This window comes from Bos taurus, chromosome 29, assembly GCF_002263795.3.
Source record: "Bos taurus isolate L1 Dominette 01449 registration number 42190680 breed Hereford chromosome 29, ARS-UCD2.0, whole genome shotgun sequence".
Classification (NCBI taxonomy): domain Eukaryota; kingdom Metazoa; phylum Chordata; class Mammalia; order Artiodactyla; family Bovidae; genus Bos; species Bos taurus.
This window is the reverse complement of record NC_037356.1, coordinates 37,807,846-37,817,912: the sequence shown is the minus strand read 5'-3', so window position 1 is coordinate 37,817,912 and position 10,067 is coordinate 37,807,846.

Genomic DNA, 10,067 nt, shown 5'->3' with positions numbered 1-10,067 from the left:
TTTTCTAAAAGGTCTCAAGTCAGGAGGAATTTAAGACAAAGTGAAAATCTGGATCTACAAGGGGAATGAACAGTACCCAAAATGACAAACATGTAATATGTATTAAAATGTAAATATATGGACTTCCTTGGTGGTCCAGTGGTTAAGGATCTACTTTTCAAGGCAAAACATTTGCAAATGGCAAAGGTTTGTTCCTTTCCCAGAGAACTAAGATCCCACATGTCACTGAGCAACTAACCCTGCATGTCTCAAATAGAGTTTACACGCTGCAAGTACTGAGCTTGCCATCCTAAAATAGAGAGTCCCTACCACAAGGAAGATCCTGCATGCCACACTAAGACCCAGTACAGACAAAGAAATGATAAATAAATAAATAATTTAATAATTATCATAATTAATAATGATAGGTTGGCAAGTTAAAGATGCATACCATGGATCTTAAAGCTACTTAAAAAACATTTCACACCAGTCAGAATGGCTGCAATCCAAAGGTCTACAAGCAATAAATGCTGGAGAGGGTGTGGAGAAAAAGGAACCCTCTTACACTGTTGGTGGGAATGCAAACTAGTACAGCCACTATGGAGAACAGTGTGGAGATTCCTTAAAAAACTGGAAATAGAACTGCCTTATGACCCAGCAATCCCACTTCTGGACATACACACCAAGGAAACCAGAATTCAAAGAGACATATGTACCCCAATGTTTATCACAGCACTGTTTATAATAGCCAGGACATGGAAGCAACTTAGATGTCCATAAGCAGATGAATGGATAAGAAAGCTGTGGTACATATACACAATGGAGTATTACTCAGCCATTAAAAAGAATACATATGAATCAGTTCTAATGAGGTGGATGAAACTGGAGCCTATTATACACAGTGAAGTAAGCCAGAAAGGAAAACACCAATACAGTATACTAACACATATATATGGAATTTAGAAAAATGGTAACAATAACCCTTCTTGAGAGACAGCAAAAGAGACACAGATGTATAGAACAGTCTTTTGGACTCTGTGGGAGAGGGCAAGGGTGGGATGATTTGGGAGAATGGCATTGAAACATGTATAATATCATATAAGAAACTAATCGCCAGTGTAGGTTCGATGCAGGATACAGGATGCTGGTGCACTGGGGTGACCCAGAGACATGGTATGGGGAGGGAAGTGGGAGGGGGGTTCAGGATTGGGAACACGTGTACACCCGTGGTGGATTCATGTTGATGTATGGCAAAACCAATAAAGTATTGTAAAGTAAAATAAAGTAAAAAAAAAAAAAAAGTTACAGTTAATAAAGTGGCAAAGGATATAAAAGGGAATCATAAAAACTACTCAGTCACAAAGAAGTCAGGCATAAAAAGAGACATGGAAAGAAAGAACATGGGACAAATTGAAGATAAAGAGCAAGATGATAGAATTAAACCCAACTAGAGTTAACCCCTCAGATGTGAACCCAGACTGAAGATATAACCCAGGCCCCAGACTACAGCAAATCCCCATACACTGCACTCTGAGCAGAAACAGAGCCTGCCAGGCCCCAGAGCCCCATGTGCCTGGGCACAGAACAGCACCAAAAGTTTATATGGAACAGTAAATTAGAAGACTTCAATCATACAAAGTGCATCCTCTGTTTATAAAGAAATGGCATTAGAAATCAATGTTCGCTGGACAGAAGAAGAATAAGGTGCTAGCATAGTGTGGACCTTCCCTCTTTTACAACTCTAATTCTTCTCAGGACGGAGCAGATAAATTGACAGGACTTACATCTCTTCAATACTAGACATACTTGACCTGGGATGTTTCATTTTCATAGTTCAGTCTCCTCTCTCTTCTCCTATCTTGCTCATCCTGGGCAACAGGGACTGCTCCTATAATCCACTGCTCAATCACTACACACAAATCTGGATGATATTTGCTGAGTCTTTCACATAAACCAGTGAAAGCTTGTTTCCTCCTATTTCGCACTTTTGGCTCTTTTCAACCAACCACGGCTCTTGTCCTACCTCCTGGGATCCTGGTCCTCTGTCACTTGCCCATACAAGGCCCATACACTGGGCCTCAATTACACCCAATGAAATTCCTATTCAGAGTGGCCATAATACACACAAAAGGGAAAGAACAGGCAGCTCCTTACTCTCCTCTCTTGTTCCTTCACTAGATACATTCACTGAAAACCTGTGTAGCAAGTTTGTTACATACAAACATTCAAGTTGAAAATTTTCAAACATGTAAAAGTGCATTTGCAAGTGCAATCACATCAGTTAGTTCACAGATCTGACACATTGTCGTGGGCACATCCAAACAAGTGGGTGTGATTTTGTGTACTTTACTATACTGAACCGTATGGAGTATAATAGTGCAGGACTTTTAGTTCAAGCCTACGCTGTCTTAAAGAAAGCACAAATGCAGTGGCAATGTAGACAGTACCACTGTTCTATTTTTAAAGGTGTGCTTAGTTGCTCAGCTGTATCTGAATTTTGCAACATATGGACTGCAGTCCACCATGCTCCTATTTCCATGGGGATTCTCCAGACAAAAATAGTGGTGTGGGTTGCCATTCCCTATCCAGGTACTGCAAGATTAAAATGATTCTTTTATTGTTTGTGTTTGTTTTTTATGTATTATTTGTGTGAAAAGTGTCATAAAGCTATTAATCTACAGTAATATATAGCCAATTGTCTTAATTGGCTACCTAAGTAACTTTGCTGGACTTATGAAGAAATTGGGATTTTTGAACACCCTTTTGAAATGTAACTTATTCATATACAAAGGGACTTACTGTTCTGCTAAGACCTGTGGATCCAAAAGTGAACACACTCCCTCCAGGTCCAAGGAAGTCACATTCCTGGTTGGGATTTTAGAGGAAACATAAGATCTCCATACTTCTAGCCATCTCAGTCCTTTCAAACAACCTTGATCAGGACAAACAAGTACTAAAGTAGAAAGAGTCACTGTGTTTCTACCCACTTCTAGAAAGTGTTGAAAAGTTCTCAATACTGGATTTTGTAACGGTGGTGGACTAGTTGGAGAAGTGATGTAAAGAGAAATAAGGAAGGTGAGACAGGTAGGTCAGGATGTGAGGTAACAAAGGCAAGGTATTTAGAAGCTGAAGATTGAGAGAGATTTGGGGCCTGAGTTGGAAAAGCAGTTTTCAAAACATATTGGGTCATGTGGTATATGTAATCTTCATTTCAGTCCTTAGAAGGTCTCTACTGACCAGTCTGCCTCTTTTTTCTGGAGCTCAGTTCAAATCCATCTAGCTGTTTCTCATTGCAGCTCCTTCCTTCTGGCTCCCACACTGTGTCCAGCTGTTCAGCCTAATCCATTCAGAAAAGGTTTGTTCTTTAAGGCACACACTGCTGGATACCTACAAAATTATCTATTCTCTGCTTCGCTTTCAAAACTGAAAATAGTTTGTTATATAGCTATGAGCTCAGTAGCTACAGGACTGCATTTCCTACCCACCCGTGCTCTTAGTCATGACTGGTGACTTTGAGATGCAAGCAGAGAGATAAGACTCTTCCCTTCCCCACCTACTTCCTAACTGTTGTCTGGATTTTAGTTGTGATGGTTGGAATTCATGAAGTTGTATTGAACAAACATGTAACCTTGAAGATGGACACCACCCAAGTTCTGGCTGGCCCACCTCCAGCTTTGTTTCAGTGGGAGAGAAAAGTCAAGTTTATCTTGCTAAAGTTATGGTTGTTTTACTTTCTTGCAATGTGCATCCAAACTTAATCCTGATACTACTATGTGTTTAATATTATATAGCCTTATTATTTTGTTGGGCTTAGTGAGTATATTTATATTTTACATTTCTCTTATTTTTTACTTTATAAATTGATTCATAAACCACAAGTATACATAAATTGTATAAATGCAAAATTATGACTACAAGCAGGCTTTTCTATAGATTTTGCATTTTTATATTTTCTTATCTTCTTTCCTTTCTTGTTTTCTCCATATTTGTACAGGCTGGGCCATTTCCTCTCTTATAGCCTCATCCATATCCATATCTGTAGGCCAAAACAGACTGAGAGCTGTGTGAGGAGAACCAAAGAAGAATGAATTACAGGGACATGAATGAAGGTTGGTGGCCCTTGTTATTCATCATGAATGTTCTTCATTAGGATCACATTCCCCTGCCCTTCTGTGGACCCACCACCCCCAGGTTTGCCATGACCATGGAACATACTGCTTAGTGTGGAAATTGAGTAGAAGTGAAATATCACTTCCAAATGGAAGTATTATTCTCTGTCCCACTAGCTGGAATGCACATGTAATGACAGGAGCTGGAGCAGCCATATCAAACCAGAGGTAAGTAGCACAGATGGAAGATGTGACAAGAAAGAAGTGGGTCCCCACCTCTGTGGAGAGACCTGCACTAACATTATATGAAAGTGAATTGAAATTGTCTTGTATTTAAGACAATGTTATTTAGGGTTTGATTACAGTCATTGTACCTGTAACCTAATACTCAGAATAACTTATCTTTGTGTTAGCCTTGTCTTGACATTAGAGTCTGGTATAATGAGACAAGATCTACTGACGTATACTTACAAGTGAGTCAAGTGACAGGCCTGCCCTCTGGAAGCTGTGGTCTAGTGTGGATTTCAGAAACTCAAGCACGAACAAAACCACATGGCAGGGACGGCTTCAAGATGCTGTAGGAACACTTGGGAGGGGAACCTAAATCACTCCTGATCTCAGGAGGTTGCTCGTGGTAGGGGACAACACTCTTATCAGTCTCCTCAAAAATAGGCCATGATGCCAAGTTTCATCTAAAAGTGATGTATTTCAAATTCCTTCAAGAGTGTTTTCCCTTTTGATCCAGTGCTTAAGATATAGGTTTGAGATCTGGTTTGGGAAGATTGCAAATGCCCCAGGGCAACTAAACCAGCGGGCCACCACTACTGAGCCTGAGTGCCCTAGAGTTGTGACCTACATCAAGAGAAGCACAGGATTGAAAAGCCAGTGCACTGCAATTACAGCGTAGCCCCTGCTTGCTGCAAATAGAGAAGTCCTGAGCAGAAATGAAGACCTAGCGCAGCCAAAATTTAAAAAAAAAAAAAAAATCTCCCAGAGAAACCATGATGTCTCAGGGGAAGCAAGACATGAAAAAGGATGAAAGTAGTCTGGGTCTGATTTCATGAAAGTCATGGAGAGGTATGCTACAGTCTGTTTTCACAGGGAACTGGGGACATAAGTTGTGCCTCAGACGTGCTCCAACTGAGTGTCAGGGAGCTGGGATTTCACTCTCCCATTAGCGCCTCCCTCTCATCCTTCAACTAACACCTAGCTTGTGTCTCCAAGCCTTTGTATTAGATCCTCCAAAGACAAAGCAAAGGTGACACTAGAAGCAAAAGACACCAAAGCTCAGGAAAATGTAACCTCAGATAATGTCTAGATTTCTGCACCCAGTTTGCCATCTCCAGCATCATTCACAAGGAATCCTGTGAATCTAAAGAACCCCATGGGTCTCGACGGGTAACCTTTTTTTTTTTTCCCTTAATTTAACTTTTAATTTATATAGGCATATAGTTGATGTACAGTATTTTATTAATATTAGTTGCATGGGAAATTAATTACCTTATACATACACATGTATCCATTCTTCTTAGATTTTTTCACATACAGGATATAATGGACTATTGAGAATTCTTGTCCTGTACAGTAGGTCTTTGTTGATTATTTATTAAATATAATAGTATACATATATTAATCTCAACTCTCAATTTATCCCTCTCCCATCTTTCCACTTTGGAAACTATAATTATTCTTCTGACGGAGGTAAGAGTCTAGGCACTTTTTGGATCAGAGTCTGTGCCTATGAGAGTGCAGTGGCCAGGGAAAGCGAGCCTGAGAGAGACTCATTTGAGATGATGCTAAATTCTGAGAAGGACCCAGCCATGTAAAAAGCTGGGAGAAAAACATTCCAGATGTGGGAAGTAGCCCCTGCTAAAGACCAAGGTATCCAAGCTTAATAAATGCTACCCTTCCACTGCCAATCTTCCTTCCATGCTTGGAACTTGGCCTACAGGTCAACCACCACGACCTTATCCCATGCTTCACTTGTGAGTTAGCAGCAATGAGCCATGTCAGCCTTCCCAAGAAGGGAGAACCTGGGGCTACCACGAGGCTGAATGTGCTCTGGATTCAGGGACGTGTCCACAAACTTGTTATCACCAGGAGCATCAGGTGCCAGGGGCACCACCAATGCCTCTGGCTATTTCCATGTACTTGTTCTCAGGAGTAGAAATGCCAAAGAACTGATGGAGCAAAGAAACAAGTAATGAATCTTGTTTCATCTTGCCCCATGTGATTCCCACAGCCCTTTAATTACACTGCTCTCTGCACAAAAACTCTTTCCTCTTTTGTTTCCTCAAAGGTGGCTTGTGAATTATATCAGCACCTGACTGTGAAGCCTGATGGCTGGAACTCAACTCACAATCAGCTGGGACCCAGAGATGTCCAGCCTTGTCCTGTGTTTCTGTCCATTTTCTCCAATCAGATTCATAAAGCACAGTCCCTATAAAACATAAGGGTGATTGTAAGTCTCTCAAAGACTTTGAATCTCTAAGGTCTATTTTGAGCATGAAAGAGGGAACACATCCCCTGCATTCAGGCTAGTCTCAGACCTCAGCCTTCCTCAGCCAGGGGTTCCCTGAGGAAACATAAGACACTTATCTAAGTTGCCAGAAGGCTGAGAAGAGAATGCTTCTTGCTGTGAATGCAGGTTCCTGTTATCCAGTCACCCAAGGGTCTGTGTTGTGTGAATGAGGAGCAAGAGCTCTGGGGATTCTGAGTTGGGAGTGAGTCAGTCACCAGCTGCACGACTGCCTCCTGGGGTCACTACAGCTGGGGCTCCCCCACTGTGCCTGCAACCCAGAAGAAACAGCCCTGAATATTGTTTTCCTGCTGCTACATGGAGGCAGGTCTGCTGATAAAATCAGAACCAGACTTGAGGGGCAAATGGAAAGGAACTTCCACTCTGGTGCTTGCAGACATCTAAGAGCTACCCAGCAATGGATGCAATTGAGCTTTCTCTCATCTTTCCCTTCCTGGAAGTCTCCTAGCCTAGAAACCAGAGTTCCTGGGTCCCAAGTCTTCACAAACTTACCTGAAGCCTTAAGGTGAATCATACAACCCAGGGTCCAGTTTCCCATCTCTTGGATGAGGGAGACTGGACTTGCTCCAGAACACTTGTTCCAGACTGAAGCTCAGTGCCAATCAGTGAACAAGTGGCTCAGAGGTACCTGTTGCTGAGGAAGCTGAGTCTGCCTCTGGTGGGCAGGGGGCCGTAACTGTCTGGTGATATTCATGGGTCCTGGGCTCAGGACTGGAGTGGTAGACCCCTTGGCACACAGCTGCTGTAACACCGAGGACCTTAGAGGCCTTGCCCACTGGAACGTACCATCATTTGGGTTCTGTGGGATGAGATCAGGTAATTATAAGTCAGAAGTTACCCATGGGGAAGTTTGTAGATTCCTCAGCAGAAACCTAAATTAGGCTGATGAATCATCTCTCCTAAAAAACTCTGGGAACTAGATATACCAGGACTCTTGGTCAAATTTTGTGGTATTTTAAATACTATTCAAAGTAGGTCATCTTTTGGATGACCTGCCATTTGCTCTCTGGCTTGGGATGATACCCACAGTTAGAGTGGAATCAAAGGGCCCCTGGGGGAGGCTGTCCCTCTCCCTGTGACTCATTAGCAGTGAGCACAGCTCTCACCCCTCCTCATCTGGAGCAGAAATTCCAGCAGGCAGGACATGACCTCCAAGTTTAACCGGAAGACTCAGGTAGGTCTGGCCCTCAGGTAGGCACTATTCTTTTCCCAGTGCTTCTTCCTTCCCTCCTGGGTCCTGTGCAAGCTTCCCACCTCCTGGTTCCTGGGTTCTGAATTCGTCCTCCCTTCTCTTGCAGATATCTATACAGTCCCATTTGGCTCCATCCCTGCCCAGGCCCTCCCTCACCCATAGATGGCACTAAAGAAGGGAAAACCAAGGAGGGGTCTGCCCAGTTCATTCTTTCTAAAAATATCTGCATTCCTTCTGCTTCCAGACCCTGTCCTGAATCATCAAGATCTAGAGCTAGATGACTCAGCTTAGCAGGGTAATGGAGATGAAGATGGGAGACGGGGGTGGTAAGGGTGTCAGGTGTGGGGGAAGGTTTTCATATGACAAGAGATGAGCTGGAGTAAGGAGCATGTTGTCCTCCAACCACTCATTCATTGGAGACCTGCCAGAATCTGCTATCTTGGGCTCCTCAGGGTATCACTAAGACAGAAACTTCAAAATGGACTTTCTATAAACTTCTTACTGCAAAACAATTTCAAACATAACAAATATAAGAAATAAGTGTCATAAACCCTACATTTCATCATTTGACATCAATAACTACAAAACTAACCTCTTAGTCCCACAGGTTGTCATAGACTGGAGACTATGCAACATCAGGGTGATGGCCAATTGAGTTCCCAGCAAAAACATTCTTTACTTGCATCAAGTCTTTCTATTCTTGCTATGTTCTCACATGTGGTGGGGGAAGGGAAGGAGGAAAAGGGAGAATAAGAGAGAAAAAGAGGGAGAGTTAATCCCATCATGAGGGACCACCATAAAAACCCCATGTCAACCTGGGTACCTCCCAAAGACCCTAATGCCTAATAATATCTCATTGGGAGTCAAAGGCAGACACAATTCAATCCATAGCAGCTATGCAGATCTGTTTTTAAATCAAGACAGACCCTCATTTCATTCTCTCTTTTACTCCTTATTCATTTTTCCTGAAGTATTTTAGGGATGAGATGAACATTTCACAAAATGTACATAATGAGTATTTGGGGTAAAATGATAGGATGTGAAAAAAAAATGATCTTTTGCACCCAATAAAATGAACATTTAATGTACAGTATATGTGCAAATTTCCTTGATTCTCAAAAAAAGCAGATGCCTTTTCACAGTTTATTGAGAGAATGTTCTCTTATGTTGCACTTGGTTGTTCTCCTTTAAGATGAAATAACTGTTCCTCTACCAATTTTAATGCCATTCATTTGTTCAGAAACTGGGAGTAAGCAGGGTGGTTTGTCTTACAGAATGTCCCACTATTGGGTTTAGGGGAGGAGTCCACAATACCACCACAGTGGTTCAGGACCAGTACCAGTCCTTGGTTATTAGGAACCAGATCTCCACAGAAGGAAGCGAGCTGCAGGCCAGTGAGTGAGGCTTCATCTGTATTATAGCTGCTCCCTATCACTCTCTCATCACCCCCAGAAGGGACAGTCTAGCTTGTTTTCCTGGAACTGTTTGTAATTACATAACCTATGCTTCATAGAAACAAAGATAGCATAAATATTGATGATTATTTTCCTTTCTCAGTGCTCAGAATGGTGAGTTGGTGCCCTAGCAATCTATCACAGTGACAAATTAGATGTTGCTTATTAACATTTGGACACATTCGGCCAACTTAAAATTAAATATTAAAAAACTAAGATCATGGGATCCAGCCCCATCCTTCATTGCAAATAGAAGGAGAAAAGGTGGAAGCAGTGACAGATTTCTTCATCTTAGCCTCTAAAACTACTGTGGATTGTGACTGCAGCCATGAAATCAGAAGGCGTTTGCTTCTTGGGAGGAAAGCCAAGAGAACCATAAACACTGAGAAGCAGAAACATCATTCTGCCCAACAAACTGGTAGATGTTTGGCCTTTTCATTTGGATTCCTGGACTTTCCGTCTAGCTCCCATTGGTCTTTGAAGTCCCTCGGGTTTCTGTCCTTCGAGCCTGAAATCAGCCATCTCTTTAAGAATCCATGGATCAGGGGCGGTCCTAAAATGGTGGAGGATTAGTTCGGGGAGATCACTTTCTCCCCAACAAATTCATCAAAAGAACATTTGAACACTGAATAAATTCCACAAAACACCTTCTGAATGCTGGCAGAGGACATAAGGCACCCAGAAAAACAGCCCATTGTCTTCGAAAGGAGGTAGGAAAAAAATATAAAAGAGAGACAAAAGAGGTAGGGATGGAGCTCCATCCCAGGAAGGGAGTCTTAAAAAAGAGACAAGTT